Here is a 22,665-nt window from a genome sequence, read left to right on the forward strand (position 1 = left end):
CAAATCACACGTGTTGCTTAGTAGCTTCATGCTCCCTCCTGCCTTCATTCTGTCTTTAGTAGAGTGTTAATCCAATCTTAATGGGCAATGAATACAGGGCAGGGAGCTACATTTTTTTTCACTCACAGGCCATAATGTCATGTGGTTTACAAAGAAGAAAACAACCATTATCCTACCTAAATTTACTTTTGGAGAAAAGAGCCCCCAAGCTTTGATTGTGACCCATTAAGGTGCAATTACACTCATAGCCTTGTATGCTATGGTTTGAATTCTTAAAGACATACTTAGGGTTGGGTATTGTTTTAATTGTTTTGATGATGGTGCCAAAACCAATACTTGAAAACAATGCCAGTTTGTAAACTGTGTCAAAATTTATCATTTCCCTTTGGGAAGAATAAATACCTCTATAATAATGCAATAAATTACCTTTTAGAAACCATGTTGATCAACATTAACCTCAGAAGATGCTGCCTTGTGGTGTTTTCCTCTTGGGGTACCTACTTAATTTGGTTATAAAGATACTATCACACACCCACTTCTATCCCAAAACTACGTATTGCAGCTTTACGTTAACTTGAGTGGTTTGTCTTGTTCTATCATAGTTACATTTAAACTTGTTGAGTGGCATGTTTTGTTCTATCATAGAACCATAGTTACATTTAAACTTGAGTGGCATGTTTTGTTCTATCAAAGAACCATAGTTATATTTAAACTTGTTGAGTGGCACGTTTGGTTTCCCACTTGCTCTGTTCCCTCTGCCCTGCCTCTGAAAGCCCACAACTAGGAGGGACAGCCTTTCAGGTCCAACACATGACTGCACCACACTGCTTACAATATGTAAGGTACATTTTATTTGTTTCCTTATTGTACTTTAACCCTCACCTCAACCTTTCTAGGGAAATAGAATGCGCTGCCCCTGGATTCTTTTTTCCACATAAATGTACTGGAGTTTGCCAATGAGTTCATTTTCATCCCTAGTCTCTGCCTCACATGCTTGTCTTTTCTGGTGTGAAGGAAACGCACACGAACAGATACTATAGAAATGTGACCATTAATTAGCTGTTTGTCTGTTTTAGTAAACTTTAGAGCATATTGCTTTTGACACTGGTGGTGTTCTGCTTATCACCTGTTGAAATGCACGTGTGGCTGCTGGCTGTAAGGATGATTTTCATGCATTTAGCTAAATCTGTTTAGTGATTTGCAGACCTGCCAACCTGTATGCATGTTGCGTAGCAGGCACAAATCTGTCTTTTCTACCATTTTTTTTATTTTTATTTTTACCAATGACCATATTGTGTGACGCTAGAAGCTGCTGCAGAAAGCCTCCTGCAGAAAGCCTCCTGAACTAAACAAGGTATAGCACTCAGAGGTTGGATATACATTCGATTAACAAAACAAATGTCAATCAGTTCTAGCGGTGAATGCTTGTGATTCAATAGCACTGACTACATGCAGGGAAATCACCTTGAAACATTTGGAAATGCATTCGGAATAGGGATGTAAATGTTGGCCAATCTTTCTGACCCGTCGCCAAGCCTCGTTAACTGATGGTCTTAGAATCTGCTATAAATCAATGGATTTGCCTCGGTTTCACTACGCGGATCATATTTACTTGTTTTCAAGTTGCCGCATTTTGGGGAGAACGTCATTCTCTGAGATGGATATAGTTTGCTTATAATTGTGGTTAACATACTATCAACTGGCCAACCTTTCACTGAAGACACTGACACTTTGAAATGAGGAGAGGAAGAAGGGACAAGTCACATGATACTGAAGGAGAGAGCGGAGGACGGAGGTCTGTCTTTGTGTGTAAAAGGCAACAGTGACTGGTGGCTGCTAGATGTGTAAATTATGTAGGCTGGTGTGTAGCCTAAGTGAAATTGTGTTCCTTGGTAAGCTGTGTTTAGGCAGCTGAAAGACATTGACAAACCTAGGCATAAACGACCACCTGATGCAGGGCTGTACAGTGCGACATATATATCGCACGTGCTACAGCAACAGCGGTCTGTGCGATGAATGGATTTACTTGAGTAGCACTGGTGCGATAGGGATTCGGTTCATATAGATACTCTTATTTTGAAAATCCTGTAGCGGGTCTCATTTCTGCCCACGCGCAGCTCCAGCTATAATAACTAGGCTCCGACAGCTAGCAACGTTCAGGTGCATATGATACTCTTATTTTGAAAAAACTCCGTGACAACTCGACGAGTCATATCCGCCCTATCCGTGCTTCTGCAAGCAGAGCAGCGCGTTGGTCGGTTGGTGCGCACTCAGGGACCGAAACTAGAGAGCGCCACCCGCCATTTGCGCTCAGTTTTTACGTTTGGCGCCTCCCACTGAGAGGTCTGACCGCCGTGTGGTGGGCAATCAAATAGTCATGTGAAAACCGAAAATCATGATCCAATTCTTTAGCGGAGTTCTCACTCGCTGTCTCAGCACAGACATGCAGCGCACCGCGCGCTGCTGCTGCTGCTGCTCCTACCCCCTCCCCACCTGTTTCTGTATGCCTGCATGTAAACAGAGGCTCTGAGTCACCGTGACGTTAGTCTAGTCAGTGTGGGACCTTCGTGAGATAACGTTAGCTACCGTTACAAAATGACCCAGTCAACTATTCACTTAGTTTAATACATGAGGCATTGTGTAACGTTATCCAGCCGGCTAGCTACTGATAGCTCCAGACATCAACAAATCCTCCAGCAATAGTCCAGTGCATAATACCTCCGTTGGCTAGGTAGCTCACTAGTCACTACGAAATGTCGCAGTAAACTAAATAGTTCACTGAGGCGTTGTCCCAACGCCATCCAGCAGTAGCTACAGATAGCTCCTGGCATCAATGTCCTACAAACAACATGCGTATTCGAGTCCCTGGCTTACATCGCATGAATAGGGTCCAGCTGTAGCTCAGGAGAATCCTTTTGCATGCTGAATGTAGCGTTTAGGGCCCAGCTGCAGCGCCGGAGAATCCTTGCTGGAGCTGGAGGCCACTCGAGTATACACACAGACAGTGGAGCTGTTTGCAGACAGCGAGGTGGCGATGTCTCGCAGATAACACAATCACAAGTATGATTATATAATATATATATTTTATTAAAAAAAAAGAATTTATATAAAATAATAATAGTTTTTTTTTTATCAAAAAAAAGTTGGCAGGTAAGAAATATGCTTGGCGGGTAGATTCTTCCCATCTACCCGCCACTGGCCGGTGAGTCAAAAAGTTAATTTCGCTCCCTGTGCGCACTGCTGCGTTAACACCCCGAAATAAGTCTGTGGTGTTTTTTTTTTCTCGCAACGGGTCAAATGCATCTACATGCTTTGCACAGTCGCCATTCCTTTATGCGCACATCGCCCGAAATTAACGTTTATGTACCATTACAATCACTACAACGTTAGCAAGCTAACAAGCTAATCCTGATCAGAGGCAGAGGCGCAGAGCCAGCAGACACAGTGTGGACTGGGGAAAGGGAAATGGGGGGGCACTCTCTCCCCTTCCCTGTGTGTGTGCGTGCGTTTGGAAAGACGATGAAGTCACTAGTCAGGAGGACTCAGGACAGGAGTATATTATAGTAAACTGAGGATTACTGAGGATGGACAGATAATGTTGATATTCAAATATAAAAAAGTTTCGAGATGAGTGGAAGTTTGAAGACAGACTAGACTATAATATGATGCGGGGGTGGTGAGTTGAAACAGTGTGTGTGAATGAATGAATGAAAACTTTATTTAACAGATTGCAGAATGGGTACAGTACAGTACGGCTCAATACACACAATTGTTAAGGGGATGCAGACCAGAGAAAGACGTTTGTCTTGTTTACATCAGGGTCCCCCATTGTGTGTGTGTGTGTCCCAACCGACCCCACTTCTATGTTTCAATAAATTATTTGCATTTAAAACTATTAACGCTGACTCATTCCTTCAGTCCACTCAAAATTATGCTAATATTCCTTATGTTGTTTATGATATTAATTGAAAATAGCATATGAGAGTATTATAGTAATAATAACACATGGCGATATACTAAATGACAGCCAAACATGGCACTGCAACTAAATAACACAAATACAATAGGCACATTTGTGACTGTTTTATATTTGTGCTACAAGATTTTGGCCTGTGCTACAAAACTATCAACCTCTGTAGCACCAGTGCTATGTGCAAAAAAAGTTAACGTACAGCCCTGACCTGATGGTATCTGCAGATATATTTCTCAACAATCTGCCATTTCTACCGGTACATCTCACTTCTTTTGTCTGTTGGACTGGTGCTTGTATGCAAATGAATACAATAATGTGCTGCTAGTCCTAGAACAGCCCTATCTGGCTCTCGTGTATGCCACCGAAGTGGTACTCAAAAAAGTTTATTAATGTAGCGCTTTTCTAGTCTGACCACTGAAATTGCTTCGGTCCAATTGGTCTGGTGGATTCCGTCTGGGTACTACCGGGTCCGACCAGACAGAGTGAGGTACAGAGGCCTAGAGAGTGAGGTACAGATATTTGACTTTTTGTCATAACGGCTGCTTTCTCACAAGTACATGCATCGCTACCAAATAACATGATCACAATCTTTACTGTTGACATCTAGCAGGGTTAGAAATTAACATTTTTTTTCAAGGGCTTTTTTTGCCCCCCTTAATTGATTTTCGGGGGCTTTTTTTTTTATTTCGGGGGCACTGAATTTTTATGATAAACGGTAGGGGTGGGACGGTTCACAAAATGGACGGTTCGGTTCGTATCACGGTTTTGGGGTCACGGTTTTCAGTTCGGTTCGATATACGTAAATTTTTATAAAAAAAAATTTAACACTCAAATCTAAACATGCTTCTCATTTATTAAAAAAAAATAAAAAAGTTTACAGTGTTAGTGTTTACAGCCTTAAATAATGTTTGGCACACAAAGACCGAACTGACTGAAAAATATAGGCTACATTTGTAGTATTAACTTAGTGCAAACAAACAATATGCTCAGCCAGCACTAGACTTTCCTTTCTTTAATATAAACACAAAAAAACAATGTCAACCATGTTTAAATTCCCTGATTGTCAGTTCTTAATGGAAAGATTCGTGTTCTGCTTGAAATTATTATGTATCTGTCTACATTTATTTAGACTAACATTATTTAAATATTGAGTGCAACTGTGGTGGATTACGTAATTCGGTGAGTTGGAACTATCTATGGGTTGGCGCCGGGTCCCCACGGACATTTTAGTGTCACGCACCTTCAGCTCAGGCAATGTTATTATCAGCTCCGGTAGCTCCGGTAACGTTAGGAGGTGATGGCATGCAGTGGGAAAGCGGCAATAGTCCCGGTTGGAGTTAGTAAAACACAGTTGTATGTTAGCCTTCTTGGATGTTGAATAAACGCCTATCATTGTCTTTAAACACCCCGCTCTCAGACTCCCATTTCCTCCTCTGCTAGCTAGTAGCTACGGTAACATTTCGTTGACTGTATTACCTCGCGGGCTGATTCTATAGTTAAAACGTGCGTTGTGTTGTACATGTTAGTCTACTATAAATAAACACGACGTTTATCTTCTGTTAACTTGGTTTATTTGATCAACTTGCAAACACCAATACAGAGCCATTAACGAACAGTGGACCTCATGCTCGTGGTCGACACAGACTAACTGCGCATGCGTTTCACAGCCTCCAGAGGGCAACCTAGATTACCGTATAGCCAGTAGTATACAGGCAAAGAGATTACATGTTAACAATCTCATTCTATCTTTTTAAAGAAATAAACAAAACAAAAATAACATTACCTTGCATGAATCATAAAACAATCACACAGTGACTTAAAACAAAAATGTTTAAATTCCCTGAGTATTAAACATAAATTTGGGAAACATTTTTAGAAACAAATACATAAACAAAAATGTTTTCAATGTTCCATTTCAAACAAACACTTTAACCCAGATCCCATTGTCCTTCACCGAGTGCTTTTAAGAGCACAAGAGCCGAAGCTCCCTTTTTTGTAAGACAGTCAGCGAGCTGAGATTTTGTGTCTGACCAACGCACCTGCCTGATGCGCTTGTTCTGAATGAGCTCCTTAATGCTACTGATTTCCAACCTGAGTCTCTTTTCTGTGACTTGTTTCGTGGACTTGAGCGCATCGAACAGAGAGTGATTATCGGTCACACAGATTACAGGGAGTGTATTCAGTCCAGCATTTCCAGTAGTGAGCTCAGAAAATAGTGTGGCTAGAAAAATTGCATTGTCTACCCCATCTGACATGGCAAGGGTTTCGCCTGCAAGGGTACTGCGAACCACACGTCTGATTTTCTTTGAATGCCAACAGAGGGGGGAAAACTTCCCTCTTTCTCCCATAAGTATTATAAAAGTACCTCCCTGTGTACCTCCGTCTGGGAGGTTTCCAAATGAAGCATCACTGAAAACTATCAAGTTCAGAGCATCACTGTTTCCCAGATGTTGAAATCTGAGTGTCACCTTTTCAGACTTTAGCTTACGGATTATTTTATTGGCATCATGAACAGACTGTACTGTTGACCCTTTTATATTAGAAGCCAAACAACATGAATCAAACATTACATCAGGTCTCGTCTGTTTAGCAACCCATAGGATCTGTCCTATTTTTGATCGTAGCTGCTCTCTCTCAATTTCGTTGAGGGGTTCATTTCTCTGTGTGGCCCGACTTGCTTGTATGGGAATAGGCTCCAGGTTCTCAATGTAACTTTGTTGATGTACCTGAACTTCACCTTTAACAGTTACAAAATCCATTCCTACATAGGAGAACTTTTCATGCTCCTCACGCCCAACCTTAAATGCAGATTGCAGTTGGGGAATCACATTGGATGAAAAGTTAGATGAGCCTGCCCAAAGAAAATCATCTACATGACATGCAAGCACCCCAGTGACCTTACATTGCTCATCCAACCAGTAAAAGACTGCCGGATCCACCTGTGAGACTCTACCACCAGTACTCAGCATGATCTCCTTCACGTTGTTGTACCAATATAGTGATGCATCTGCAAGACCATATACACATTTCTTTAGTTTCCATACAACATGTTGACATCCTGCCTCTAGAGGGGGGCGGATATAAATATCCCTGGATAGCTCAATACCCTGCAAGAATGCAGATTTGATGTCCATAGAGTGGACTTCCCACTGGTTTTGACATATCACTGATAACATAAGTCTAAGTGAATCTGTGGCACATGTGGGGGAATCTTTCGGTAACTCTTGAATATTCCGCTCTTCAAAACCTCTGGCAACCAGTCGGGCTTTAGGCACGATACCCTTGGGAGTGTCTTTAAGACTACAAACCCATCTGGTGGAAATGCATTTCTGCCCTGCATCTTCAACTTCCTCAAATACATTATTATTGTGCCAGCTCTTTATTTCTTCCTGTTTAGCTGCATCAAATGAAATGTCTTTGGTTACAAGTACATCAGCTTCTCTGTCTTCTGTTTGAATGTTGAGATTATCAACCTGTGAGATATCAACTGCTTCCTTTTGCCCATCACTACCATCATTGTCTAGATGTTGCATGTTATACCAGGTTTTATATTTCCCCGTAGCCTTGCCAGATCTCCCTAAGACTCTTGCCTTAAGTAGAGTGTTGTCACCTCTGTTCATATATGTTACCGTCTGTCCTGTTTTTAAACTCACACCTGCAGAAGGGGCAGGATTATTATGGGCATTAGGCCTATGCTCCATTTCAGTTAGAGTTACACCACTCAAAGTGTTTGGTGGATCGATAGCTTCACTTGTACTGGCTTCTTGTTGTTCATGTTCATTCTCTGTATTTTGCTCACTGTCTAAACTACCAGTTGCATTGTTTATACCTTGCTCACTTCCTGCTTCTGTGTCAGCATCAGTTTGTACCATGTGCTCTTCACTAACCTTTGTGTTCACCTTAGAAAGCCTAGAGTGATGCACTCTCACTAAGCAACCACCATGCCTCACAAAAACAACAGCCCCATCCTGACCAATAACTATCCCTGGTCCTTTCCACTCAGTGCATTCAGCTCGTTTGTAATACACCTTGTCACCCATCTCATATTTCTCATCTGTGGGTCTGAGCTGCTTACGTAGTGCTCGTCTTATCCTTTCTGAGCACTCTGCTTCAGTAAATGCTTTTCTAGAGGCATGCAAAGCTGAAATGTGTTCTCCTACTCTAGCACTCATCGTGGTACCTTCTAGCGCAGGTGGTTTATCAACCAGTACAGAAGGTAAATTGGGGTTCTGGCCAAACACCAGTTGATGAGGACTGTAGCCGTGCACATTGAGCATACTGTTCTTAGCCATGAGAGCCCAGTCCAGGGCTGTTTGCCAGTCACATCCATTTTCCCGTCTGACCTTCAGGATGATGTCGGTGAGGGTCTGATTATGTCTCTCCAGTAGCCCATTGCTCCAGGGGCTGTATCCTGCCGTGGTTTTTGTCTCAATGTTAAAGTTCTCTGCCATGTCACGGAACTCCGCATTGTTGAATTCTCCTCCATTGTCACTGTAAAGTCTCCGTGGCGGGCCATGAACGCTGATCCATGTATGAAGAAGAGAGTTCACTATCACAGAGGAGTTCTTTGTTTTCACAATGCTTCCAGCGCTGAAACGTGTAAACTGGTCAATGACGTGGAGATACCATAAACTTGGTTCCAACTCGTGCAGGTCCACTGCCACCGTTTCATTGTACTCTGAAGCCAGAGGCAAACCCACAGCAGGCTTCGGCTTGGTCTTGCTGTACCTCTGGCATATGTCACATTCCTGTACTATTTGTTGTAAAATAGTGTCACAATCTTTGTCTTTATTTCCCGAACTACGGAGGAGTCGCTGTAGTCTTTCTGCAGAGGCGTGACCAAACTGTTTGTGTAGTTTCAGTAGAACTTTGTGTTTCTCATTTGAGGTCATATTTTCTGTGACTGTAAGGACCTCATCTTCATCCTGGCTGTTTTCTGTGACTGTAAGGACCTCATCCTTAATCTCAATTTGGTTCATTCCTGTGTCCTTGTCTCTGATATCTATACAGTAGTGTCCTGAACTGGTGAGTTCAAGAGGGATATTCTGTTTAAACATCACAGCGCTATCATTCTCCATGTCCAAGATGGTTCCTGCCCTTTTCAGTGATGTCTTACTCAAAAGTAGTGGGATATCAGCTTTGACTACTTCAGTTTCCACTCGACATTTTGTCAGTCCTATTTTGGCAGGCAGTTTCAGTGTTCTGGAAGAATGCACTATATTTCCATCTCCAAACCGGAATGGTCTGGAGCTTGGACTTTCACTTTTTACCATCTGGTTCACTTGACTTTGACTGAGATCGGCGACGAAGCTGTCCAACCATTTTTCTCCACACACTGTGCGGGTACATGCAGTGTCAATGATAGCAGTCCCTAAGGACTCAGTTAGGAATACCTCTGTTTCAGACAGTACAGCAGTAAGCAGTGTGATGTCACATTCCTCTACCCTTGTTCGATCGTCAGTTAGCTTCACTTGCTCACTACTCTTGTGAGGACAGTCTTTAGCCCAATGGAACGTGCTCTGACATATAGCACATTTTGATCTCTTACCGAACCTATCCAGTGGGTTGGTACCCTGTGACGTTTGCCTTTGTTGTCCAATTTGTCCAAACTGCTGCGTCGTTGGACGTCTGAATCTTCCTTGTGAGCGTTGCTCCGTGAATAACGCTTCATCGTTAACGTGTATTCCGTTTGATGTGCCGCCGTACACTCTCCCCCCAAAGATCCTCTTCAGCGCGGACTTCATTGCCGCAAACGTTAAATCTGTACACGCAGTCAGCGCCATTTGTCTATTTTTCTCGTCTAGACAAGCCGTGTCTAAAAGTTTAAAAGCTAACACGGCGTCAGGGAGAGTCATGTCGTACCTTTTCATTCGGTTGTAACGTTGTTCAAAGTCAATCACATAGTCCGCCATGGACATGGAGCTCTCCTTTTTGATACAGTCAAAAAAAGAGTATGCATCGTATGCGCGGTCTCTCTCTTCTTTGAGAAATATGCCATCTAGTTTAGCTAGCAGCGTGTCCATACCATTGTTGGTGTTCAAGTCCAAAGCTGGTATTTCCATAGCGATGTCCCTTGCCCTTCCTTCCAGCCCCAGGACAACGGCGAGGGCTTGTTTCTTCTTATCAAGTTCAGTAACCAGCTTCCAAATGGCGATCTCATTTTTCCAACACTCGTATGGTCGAGACTCGTCGAACTTCGGTGGAACTTTGTAGTTAGCAGTAGCCATCTTCTGCTAACCATCCTCTGCTACCAATGTTAGTCTACTATAAATAAACACGACGTTTATCTTCTGTTAACTTGGTTTATTTGATCAACTTGCAAACACCAATACAGAGCCATTAACGAACAGTGGACCTCATGCTCGTGGTCGACACAGACTAACTGCGCATGCGTTTCACAGCCTCCAGAGGGCAACCTAGATTACCGTATAGCCAGTAGTATACAGGCAAAGAGATTACATGTTAACAGTACAAACTGCTAACGCTATGGCAAGATGTGTGTATGCCTATGTAATGTTAATGGCTATGCTTTTAAAGTCGTAATGAAGATTGATTTAGATTGTGCTTGCCATTTGTACACAAACTGATTAGCACCTGGCTCAGCTGCAGTGCTGCTGCAGAAGCAGCCAGTGCTCACCTCCACCAAATGAATTTTTTTTTATTTGCGCGTCATCTGAACCGTACGATACACAGACGCGCCATTACCGGATAAATATATATATATATAATTAGTAAACTGTCTGGGGCATTTTGTGCCCCCCCTTAACTGATTTTCGAGGGCATTTTGTCCATTTTCAAGGGCATTATGCCCCAAGCCCCCGTTAATTTCGAACCCTGACATCTAGTGTTGGGCGATGAGTCAGTATTTCTCATTAACACTTTCTTCGCCAGGCTTATGTACATCATTATACCATCCTCTGCCAGCTCTATTTGTCTATGGAGAAGTTCCCCTTCTTTGCAGGGCTATAACTTTTTAAATTGTATTGCTAAATTGACATTACTATGGCCCATTCAACATCAAGTATCTAATGTTCAGGGTGTAGCAACGTAACACGTTATACTTTTTCATTCACATATTCATACTAAAATACGGTCTAAAGTATAAATATGTTTTTATCGTTTTCTGCAGCTTTCTGCAGAACGTGATTTATAGCCCTAAATGCATTATATTGATGATTGTATACAGTTTGATAGCGATCGGCGCGAGATAAAAAATTTCAAATGGACGTGCTTCTAGAAGTTACTACTTATCATCTGATGTTGACCGGATTGGGGGGGGGGGGGGGGGGGTCGTTTATAATTCCGTGGCCAACGTTAGATGATTCATCTAGTGTGGGTGATATGATCATTAGAGCAGTTTGTATCGAACACGGTAAAAAAAAACGCTGAAACTCACCCCAGTCTCCTCGGGCCGTTGGGCGATGAGCGTGGAGCAAAAATATTCCTATTATGGGATGTTGAAATATGCGATCCATCTCCAGGTTGTATAATAGTATATACGTCCAAATCATGTTGTTTATCGAGTTATTGGTAACAGATTGCTATCCATTGTGTCTAGCTTGAGTCCCGGGACCTATAGCGAGTGATCGGACCGAATTTGGATGAGCACCAGTTTCCGTTTCCGGTTTGGGCGATCCGCCACCAGATGGCGCTCTTGAACCATTGGAGAGTTGAGAGGGGATCAACAGTAGATCTCAAGTCTCCGTGGGAGAAATATGATTGCGATCACAGATTTTTGAAATATTGATCTCAATGACGTGTTACGGCGCCATTGGCAGAATTAGCATGGCGGGGAATGACGAGTTTAGGCGTCCTTGGCGATTAAAGTGTTAATCATATTGTTTTGGGATCGGGCACAATTCATTCGTCAAAAGGAGATCTTCAATATTTGAGGGGATGTTATTTGAAAACGAGACCAAGAGACTAAAAGCTCTGCCAGTGGCCATGCAGCTCCTAACAGGAGATTTGAGAACCACTGTTCACTACATTGCCATAGAGCCACCCTAATGCTTGGACCAAGTGTTTGCTAGCAATGTGAGCAATGCTGTCATAGAGCCCCTTGTAAGTGTGCTACCCTAATGCTCAGTCCGAGTGTAACCGACTGACATCCTTGGAACCCCTTGCGCAGGCATTATTTTTTTTTGTCAATAGGGATGTATCAGTAGTATTGGCAGTGGTAGTAGTCGTAATAGTAATCCAGTCTATTTTTTTATTTTCTAAAAAAATAAACTAGTTCAACACAGGTTCATTCTTTTGCTTAATTTCTTTGATGGCTCAAATGTATGCTCTAGGGGTGTAACGGTACACAAATCCATGGTTCGGTACGTACCTCGGTTTTGAAGTCACGGTTCGGTATAATTTTCGGTACGGGGGGGGGGTAAAAAAAAATTGCTTCATTTATCTATTTATTTAACTCTATTAAACAATATAAAACGAATTGGCCATAATTTACTGAGCAAACTAATGCTTACTGCTGTAACCTATTAATAACACTTAAGTAAATCTGAAGATTATTATATAGCAGATGCCTTGGAGGATAAGTCGTGGACAACTGTAGCGTGTGCTTGTTTATACATAGCCCCTTTCATGACTGTGATGCTTGAACGCAGGGGCAGCCAGGGCTTGAATCACAGTCACGAAAGGGGCTAGTTTATACAGAGCTGGTGGTATGACTTGCTGGCTGAAATACGGACGAGAGGGAACTAGGGCTGACCTTCGAAGCTTTTTTTGGCAATCGAAGCTTCGGGGCCGAGCTTCGATTTTAATTCGAAGCCTCGAAAAAAAATAAAAAAAAATATTTTTTTTTAATATTTTTTTTTTTTATCTTATGTTGTGGGACTTGTACAGCACTTTCGTAAACGTTGTTGTTTTTAAATGTGCTCTATAAATAAAGTGGGTTGGATTAATTAATTAAGTAGCCCCTTTCGTGACTGACGCATCCAACAAGGTTTCACTCGGCTGTGTGATTTAATTCAAGGTGGATCGCTGTTGTCGTTTGAACAACTTCAGATTTCATGGGAACTACCAATCCCCCAAATCAAGAATGTTTAAGATGAATGAAGTAAGATTTTGATTATTTGAAATATGGCCTGTGTAGACTAAACTATGCACAGAATTATGTCAGTCTACAAGGTCCGGATTCTACAAGGTCCGGCAATGTAGACCTTGTAGACTCCACTACAGACCAATTATCAGTGAATGTTCATGCATTTTTAAGAAGGGCAACTTCCACAAAAAAACAAAGAACTCACCAAAACATCTCAGTAGCACCTTATCTAAATGTTATATTTCATATATGGAGATTCATATTTATTTATGTATTGCATGCATTTCTACATTTTATTTCCTATTTTGTTTATTCATCCCAGTATCTTTCTTTCTTATGTGTGGAATTCTACAAGGTGCGCGCACACACACACACACACCTACACACACACCTACACACACACCTACACACCTACACACACACACACACACACACACACACACACACAGGGGGCGAAATTAAAGCCCGCCGCCCGCCAGGGGCGCTCAGTTTTTACCTTTGGCGCTTGCCACTGAGAGCCCTGCCCGCCGTGTGGCGTGTGGACGTGTAGTTCATAACGTTACTCTTATTTTGAAAATCTGTGCGGGTCTCATTTCCGGCCCAAGCGCAGCTAGAGTCATAATATCGATGGCTCCGGCAGTTAGCAGCATTCGGTTCGTATGATATTCTTATTTTGAAAAAAAACGTGGCAACGAGTCATATCCGGCCAGCCCTGCAGCGGGATACTATTGGCTTCTGCTCGTATCAACACAGAGCGGCCCGCAGCTCTAGTGCCACTGCTAACGTTAAGCTCTCAGATGGTAGCAGCTCGCCTGCAGCATCTAGTGCTAACGTTAAAGGATAACTCCACTTTTTTTTTAAATTAGCTTATTTAACATCTTCCCTGGAGTTAGACAAGAAGATGCATACCTTTTTTGTCTCTGTGCGTGCATTTTAGCTTTGGGAATAGACGCTCCGTTAGCATAGCTTAGCTTCATCACTGGAAGTGGGGGAGGACAGTAGCCTTACAGTGCCTTACAGTGTATTGCAAGGTCTGACATTGACCAAACTTGATATGCATGACCTTGGTGGGCTCTAGGTCAACTCCTGAAAAGGGGGTCAATGTCAGACTTTGCAATCAAAAGTTAGGGGGCTAATAACCCTTGCCATAATTTCAGTGCGCCCCTAACTTTTGATTGCAAGGTCTGACATTGACCCCCTTTTCAGGAGTTGACCTAGAGCCCACCAAGGTCATGCATATCAAGTTTGGTCAATGTCAGACCTTGCAATACACTGTAAGGCACTGTAAGGCTACTGTCCTCCCCCACTTCCAGTGATGAAGCTAAGCTATGCTAACGGAGCGTCTATTCCCAAAGCTAAAATGCACGCACAGAGACAAAAAAGGTATGTATCTTCTTGTCTAACTCCAGGGAAGATGTTAAATAAGCTAATTTAAAAAAAAAGTGGAGTTATCCTTTAAGCTCTCAGAATGGTAGCAGCTCGCCCGCAGCTCTAGTGCTAACGTTAAGCTCTCAGAATGGTAGCAGTCTGCTCTAGTCTAGATCGGACCTCCATGAGCTGTATAATACCTCCGTTCCCTCGTTAGCTAGCTCGCGTTAGCTAGCTCACTTAGATCGATCTGTCCCAGTAAACTAAATTGTCTTAACGTTATCTACCGGGCTAGCAGTAGCTACAGATAGCTCCTGATATCAATGTCTTATAACATTGATTGAATGCGTATTCTAGCTGAGGGCATGTTGAATGTGATTTGACAAAATAACCGTAACGTTAAAAAATAGGGTCCAGCTGCATCGCCGGAGAATCCTTGCATGCTGAATGTAGGGTCTAGCTGAATATAGGGTCTAGCTGCAGGGCCGGAGAATCCTTGCTGGAGCTGGAGGCTACTCAAGTATACACACAGACAGTGGAGCTGTTTGCAGATAGCAAGCATTTTGACTTATTGCGTGGTGGCGATGTCTCACAGATAATACAACTACAAGTATGATTATATAATATATATTTTATTTAAAAAAAAAAAAATTATATAAAATATATATATATTTTTTTAATCAAAAATTTTTTGGCAGGTAAGAAATATGCTTGGCGGGTAGACTCTTCCCATCTACCCGCCACTGGCCGGTGAGTCAAAAAGTTAATTTAGCTCCCTGCACACACACACACACACTTACATTTAGTCATTTAGCTGACGCTTTTATCCAAAGCGACTTACAAGTTCTGTACGACAAGACAGCAAGAGTAACAATGTTCATCAAAGTGTTGCGTGTTACAGTGTAGGTTAGTTTATTAGGACAAGTGCATGACAGTAAGGTTAGTCACGGTTAGATTTTTTTTTTTTTTTTTTTTATCATTTCAGATAATGGTTGAAGAAGTGAGTCTTTAGTCGACGGCGAAAGATTGGACGGGATTCGGCTGTCCTAACTGGGATGGGTAGTTCACACACACACACACACACACACACACACACACACACACACACACACACACACACACACACACACACACACACACACACACACACACACACACACACACACACACACACACACACACACACACACACACACAAATCGAAGTAAACATTTTTTTTTTTTTTTTTTTTTATAAACTTCGATTTTTTTTTTTATGTTCGAAGCTTGTGCCATCGAATCGAACGTTCGAAGCTTCGAAGCATTTAAGACAGCCCTAGAGGGAACTAGGTAGCGGGGCTATATTACTTTTAACATGTGCTTAAACCCAGTGTTCTCGACAACGGAGTATGGTCGCAGATCTGCTGCTATAAAAACACCTATGTATGGTGTTTGTTATTGCTTTGGCCCGGTCTGAATTAATAGCGAGATGCTGCTTGAATGCCACAGGGAGCTGGGTTTGCACTAGGATCTGTTTTTTTCCGTGTACCAGTGATATTCACATTCGTGTGATGCTGTTTCAAATGCGTGATAAAGTTTGCAATAAAGTTGAACAATGACATGGCTCTGGCTTGTCAGTTAGTATTGACTCGCCATACTAAGGCTAATATGCTATGCTGAATTACAGCTCTCGTTCAGTGTAGCTGCGCGCTGCGTGGGATGAACAAACAACATCCGGTTAATTGTGCATGTTATATTAGGGCCGGGGGGATTTAAGTTAAAGGGGACATGCGTTGCTATTCCTAGCACTATTTGGGCAACTTTACACAATTCCTGTGAGTCTATTGAAGACATCTGTAAGTTTTTTTTTTTTTTTTAATGCATTGTTTTATATTTCTAATAGAGTACTCAAAACCATCATTTTTCAGCTTCAAGATTTCAGGCTGTTATGGCCTGGCTCCGCCCATAAGCACTTTGAGTGACAGTCAGTCCACACAGTCTGCGACTGGTAGACGGAGAGAGAGAGAGATGAGGCCCCCTCTCCCTCCATTTCTTTTTTTTCTCTCCCTCTCGGGTGTGCCGCGCGGCAGCTTGTGGGCGGGGGGGGGGGGCTCCCTTCCTCCCTCCCCTCTCCTCTCCCGTGTGCCGCGTGGCAGGTCCACCCCCCCCCCTCGAGGTAACAGCAGTCGCATCTTTCCACCTGCGCGGCTCGATCTTTCAGCGTCAGGGGTCTGGGCTTTGGAGGGGCCCCTTCCCTCCCCCTAATACTGCCAATGTGTATTAGTGCGGACGACCAGCTAAACTGAAAGCAATGTGGAGCGCTGGGCTCGAACAGGGAGATGATCCGTTTGAGCCCAGCCTCCAGTATTCGTGGTGAGCGCCTTGCCCACTGCACCACGTAGCCGCCCCGGCGTTCCACATTGTTGTGGCATAATTGCGAAACGTGTTTAGTCCCTGTGTGATAACAAGCCTTTTAGTTCATGGTTCAAAGTAATGGGAAAAGGGTGCTAGCTCGCCATCAATCAGAAGCTAGCCACAAGACTTGGAATCACGCTCTCCAGCACACGGCCTCTCTGCCTGGCACAACAACCACAACAGTAGGGTCTATAGTCACAGTCAGGACAGTAGGCTCTACAAGTAGGCTCCCTTAAAACGCTAACGCTATTAAAAAAAAATACAGTGGAGGTTAAAATAAGAATGACTTGGCCTGAAATTCAGTCAGGAGATTTTTTTTGCTTTAATCCCTGCCCTTGCGGTTTAGCAGGGCTAATAAAATAGTTTCTGCACTTTACATTATCATGCAGTTCAGTACGACAACAAGAGTCCAACAAGAGTTTTCTTGTAAACGGCTCACTTTTGTTTATATTCACATTTCCACACAACTAGACAAGAGTTTTCTATTATTGTTATTCTACTACAGTCTACAAGCTGAATACATTTCCTGTCTCTGCAATGTCAATTATTGCCGTTTTCTTGGCTCTTGCAATATTTATATCCCGTCCGTGTTGTTTGAATTTCGGTTTTGGCTAAGTCGTAATGAGTCCAACCTCTTATGATTAACACTTAACTGCCGGAAAACGCTTTACAGCGTCATTCCCGGCCATGCTCAAGTTGCCAAAGGACGCTTTACAGCGTCTTTAATATCAATATTTAAAAAATCTGCGATCGGATTCATATTTCCCCTCCGCTGGCCTGAGATCCACCAGGAGGACCCACTGAGCTCTCTGGCGGTTCAGGAGCGCCATCTGGTGGCCGATCGGCGCAATCGCCAAACAGGAAGTGCTATGGCGGTTGTGCTGGTCGGCCATATTACTTCCGGGCACTCGGTTTGGCTGCCGGCACTCGCTCGTCACAATATAATAGCGATCCATTGCCAATAACTCGATAAACAACATGATTTGGACGTATATAGTATTATACAAGCTGGAAATGGTTCATCAGGATAAACATCCCATAATCGAAAACGGTCTACACCACGCTGATCGTCCAACGGCGCGAGGAAGATCCGGTGAGATTCAGCGTTATTCTTGAACGTGTTCCATATAAACTGTTATGATGAACATATGACCCACTCTGGATGAATCATCTAACGCTGCCCACGGAATTATAAACGATCCCCCGCCCATCCGGTCATCATCAGATCATACGTAGATCATTCTAGAAGTACGTCCAATTGAAATTTTTTATATCGCCCCGATTGCCATCAAACTGTATTTCATCATCAATATAATGCATTTGGGGCTATAGATCACGTTCTGGAGAAAGCTGCAGAAAGAGATGAAAACATACTTATACATTAGACCATACTTTACTATGAATATGTGAATGAAAAAGTTTAACGTTGCTACACAATGAACAATACATATAGGACTTTGAATGGGCCCTAATAATGGCAATGTAGCAATAGAATTTAAAAAGTTATAGCCATGCAAAGAAGGGGTACTTATCCATAGACAAATAGAGCTGGCAACCCATGGTATAGCATGAATTTAACCTCCGGCACCCATAGTGTTAACAGGCAGTTAGCTTGTTATATTTCAAGGTCTCCAGTGCACTCTCCAGTGTTCTATGTCTCACGCCATGCTCGTAAGGTTGCACGGGCTGAAAGAACACGTGACACACAATTTTCAGGGACCCCTTTTCTCCTACTATGGTCAAACTCCATTGGATACTTTTTTTTACTTTTGATTTTGCATACATGGACATGTATCGTGATTTAAGATGAGAGGAACTTATTATTGTCCTTGTGGGGAAATTACATTGGTGCAATAATATAGGTACATGTATACTATATGGATCTCTAGAGGTATGAAATGTAGCAGTATGTACAGGATTATAGTAAGTCATGTACAGATTTATGTAACATGATTACATAGTGTGCAAAGACGTATATATATCTAGGTTGGTGCAATAAAAGTTATATGTACATAGCAGATGTGCACGGCTACAGATGGAAATCTATATATACAAAAACTATAATACTGAAGGTATTGGAGTTGTGTGTTGTGTAGCAGTTTTGAATGAGCAATGCCGAAATTGAGAGAGGTGAGGCTGTGAGTGAGAGAGAGAAGCACCTCAGCTGGCCACGGTCAGGGGCTGTTGCCGCATGTGTTATTGTAGGGAGTGGGACGTGTGGCAGTTGGTACAAAGGAATAACTGAAGCGTTCCCACATCTTCAGGGGATGGGTCTATGGCTGAATGTGGTCCTTAGCTACTCCAGCTAGTCATACAAAGGTTGGGAGGCTTTGTTCATGATGTGAGATGAGTTTGGACCTCATCCTTTCCTCCACCATAGCCTTCAGTGTCATCCTTTTTTAATCGGTTGGTTAAGCTAGCTTGCCTTCCTTTGATTGTACACTCCCAGCACTAGGAATGGAATGGGTTCATGTAAAAGATCTGAACCGCAGTTTGTGGCGCCTGGAAACTGCCCAGTCCACTTTGCTACTGTAATACATCACTCGTGGTCGTGGACTGTGGATGGAGTAGGGCTGTCAAAATGTGCCAAAAATTACATTTGAATATTCCTTCTATTAAAACACATAGGTACAAAGTTAAACCATTCGAATATCTATTGTTGCACATTATGTCCATAAGAGGGAAAACCAATACAACGGGAGACATAACTACTAGGCCAGGGCTCAGCAACCTTTACTATCAAAAGAGCCACTTTTCCCCCGTCCCACAAAATAAAATGCTCAGGGAGCCGCACAACCTATTTACCCTTAAAATGAAGATAACACAGTGTATAACGTTTTATATATCCCCAAGCATACCCCACATTTAGCATAAACGCCTGACAATTGCATACCCAAAGTAATTTGCAATCTATTATACTTTATACTTATAGCACACAGTTTGTTGCATTAATGGGATTATAAAGCAACAAAAAGAAAAGTTTTGACTTTTTATTGCTGTTTTTACCTGTTATAACAAAGGAAAATCTCAAACTCTTATGAAGAGGAGAAAAAATACTGGCTGTGTAGACATATTTTTAAATAAAGCACAGAAGAGGAGACAAAACACTGGTGTCTGTAGACCGACTTTGAAATAAAACCCTGAACTATTCAGGTATATTTGAGTCCTTCCCTTATTTGTGGAACATTTATCAAATAAAAAGTAGTCCACTTTGAAAAAAGACTACCATGTGTAGACCCACTTTGAAATAAAACACAGAAAAGGAGAAAAAACACTGGCATCTGTAGACCTACTTTGAAATAAAACCCTGAACTATGCAGCTCTATTAGTCCTTCCCTTATTTGTGGAAAATCTATCAAATAAAAAGTACATTTTTCGTTGTACGCAAATTTCGCACCACATATCAGTCATACAGGTAAGCCTTTTGTTGACTAAATATCTTGGTTGATGAAATATCTTTTGTCACAGTATGACATCAATCTCCAAAATAAAAATAAAAGAAACGCTTTTTTGGGGGCAGGGAGCCGCAGCTGATTGGCTAAAGAGAGCCGCAGGTTGCCGACCCCTGTACTAGGCTATAGGTAATTTATTTAAACAAAATAATATCAACATACCTACACCAGCATACAAATAGAATAATGTATTATCTCCATCTCTCGGAAGGGTGTCTCTTGGAGCAAGATCAAATTAATTAAAGTTCACGGAATATAGAACGGACATTCATACACAGCAGCGCGCCTCCGAAAAAGGCGTGATAAACGTCAAACAATATATTTTATTTGACATGAAACCGTACAAACCATTGGGGATCCGTATGATGCTTCTGTCAATTAGTTATTCAATATCTGTTCAGTAAGCCTACAGTAGCCTATATACTTGTTTCATGTTTTGCTTAAATAAAATTAAGGCACACAATTCCTAGAAATGTGACTAAACAAAGTATTTTTGCCCTGGGATGATTTACAATAATGATGCTATAAAAAACGGAAAAGGTATGGTACTTAAATTATTGACGCTATAACTCTCAAAACGCTAGCGTTAGCACTTGGCACACAAAAAGATACATGTAACTTAGCTGACATAACGCTGACTGGTTCAGCATAAATCCGAAGTATTTCTAAACGGGGCTTTTCAGAGTGCAAATCACTCTCTCCGGAGCAGAGTTGGGATCTGAACTCTCTGCCATCCTCACGCCATGCTGTTGCATTATTGACGTTCTTCAGATCAAGGAATAGAACTACATTTAGTTGTCAACCCGCTAAAGAGGTCGCCAGACCCGTAGGCGGGTGTGATGGCACTACAGGTACAAATTTAAAATCATAATATCATAATGCAGAGGCCGAGAGACTAACTTTTTTTTGCTGCCGGTAGACCATCACCGTACGAATTGGAAGCGCAGTTGTGTGTCATTCTAACCCTTCCAGAAGCTTTGTGGTCCGGTCTTGAACTTTCCATAAATTTGTCTCCATAAATCCATTAATTTGTTAGATGCAGCACTGAATGTATCTTGTGATTATTATCAATTTTCGACGACAACAACTATTAGCCGTTAGCTATTTCCTGGTTGATTCTGGACATGTCACACGAATCCCAGGCTGCTCAGCCAATAGACAATTTGTTTTATTAGTGTGAATGTATACTTTTATCCAGTGCTTTTGTAAGGTGCACATAAAGGGTGCAGTAATATCCCATCAATATATATAGCTGTCACGTCTCTCCTGTCCGTCATGCAGCGCGTTCAGACCCACGCGGCTGTTTTTTATTCACTTAAAATATAAATTTTTACAATCGAATTCTTTTTAACAATTGGAATATAGAATATTCGTTGTTGACGGCCCTACTATGGAGTGATTTTGTTATGTCACATAAACCATTTCCATTTACTGTCATACAACACTGAAAATAAGGGATACAAATTTTAGGTTAATGTTAGCAACTCTTTTAAATCAAAAACCGAGCAGGACCTTTTGCGCTTTGCCCGGGTGAGTTGGGAGTGCAGCTGTCCGTTTGGGCCTACAGAGGATCAGACCTCAAGAGCAAAGTTACCTGACTGCCCACAGTTCTTTGATTACACCGGAGTGAGGGTGAAAAGCTCTTCAGACACGCCCCCTTATGAGAGCCAGAGCCTAGAATGGACAGATGACTGACAATAGACAAGCATGTGTTCCTTATGCCTTCAGCTAATACGTTGAAGGCAAAAAGCTTGTACATATTTTTTTCGCCAAATGCTGTTGGAATTGTCAATGGGATTTTTTTTCTCTCCCCGCTGAACCGTACCGAAGTGTAAATCGAGCTTTGTGAACCGTTTCACCCCTCCCCAGCACACGGCAGCAAAGAAGAGTCCACTGGCCACAACAGACTGGTAGAACATATAGAGTAGCTTGTTGAATGACCTGAACTTTATCAGGGAGAACACTAGTCTGCTCTTTCCTTTCTTGTATCTGATCGGAAAGAAATTCCAGATGAAAAAAAACGAATAACTGAATAATAATTTGCGGCGATCAAAGTCGACTTTTGTAATATGGTTGTAAAACTAATAATTTTTTTCATTTTAGATGTATTGTTGTTGAAAATGTCATTGAAATGATTTAAACAGTGGAACGGTATAGTGCAATTTTCAATGTCAATTGACTGTTGTCTGCTTGCAGCGCTACCTGGGCCATATTCCCCATACCTGGTTCAACTAAATCGATCAAAAGTCCCATTATCCAGATTCAATTAACCCGATGTTTGAATCCAGGCTTTCCCTGTTCCTCGAACGCTGATTCAGTCTCGTTAATTCAAACCATACTTGATACTCAGGATAAGTGCGCGCGGCCGCCTCACCTGAAAAGACAACAGGTGTCGATTGCAGAAATCCTGATTTTCTAACGGTATTGATTGAT

The 22,665-nt window shown here is 42.2% G+C and overlaps 1 protein-coding gene across 1 annotated transcript in view; it reads left to right on the plus strand.

Moving 5' to 3' along the window:
- Window positions 1-22,665, plus strand: part of waca (WW domain containing adaptor with coiled-coil a) — a 145,010-nt gene that overhangs the window by 63,265 nt on the left and 59,080 nt on the right. The window lies entirely within an intron of this gene.

The sequence above is a fragment of the Notolepis coatsorum genome (genome assembly GCF_963971535.1).
Source record: "Notolepis coatsorum genome assembly, chromosome: 12".
NCBI classification, from domain to species: Eukaryota; Metazoa; Chordata; class Actinopteri; order Aulopiformes; family Paralepididae; genus Notolepis; species Notolepis coatsorum.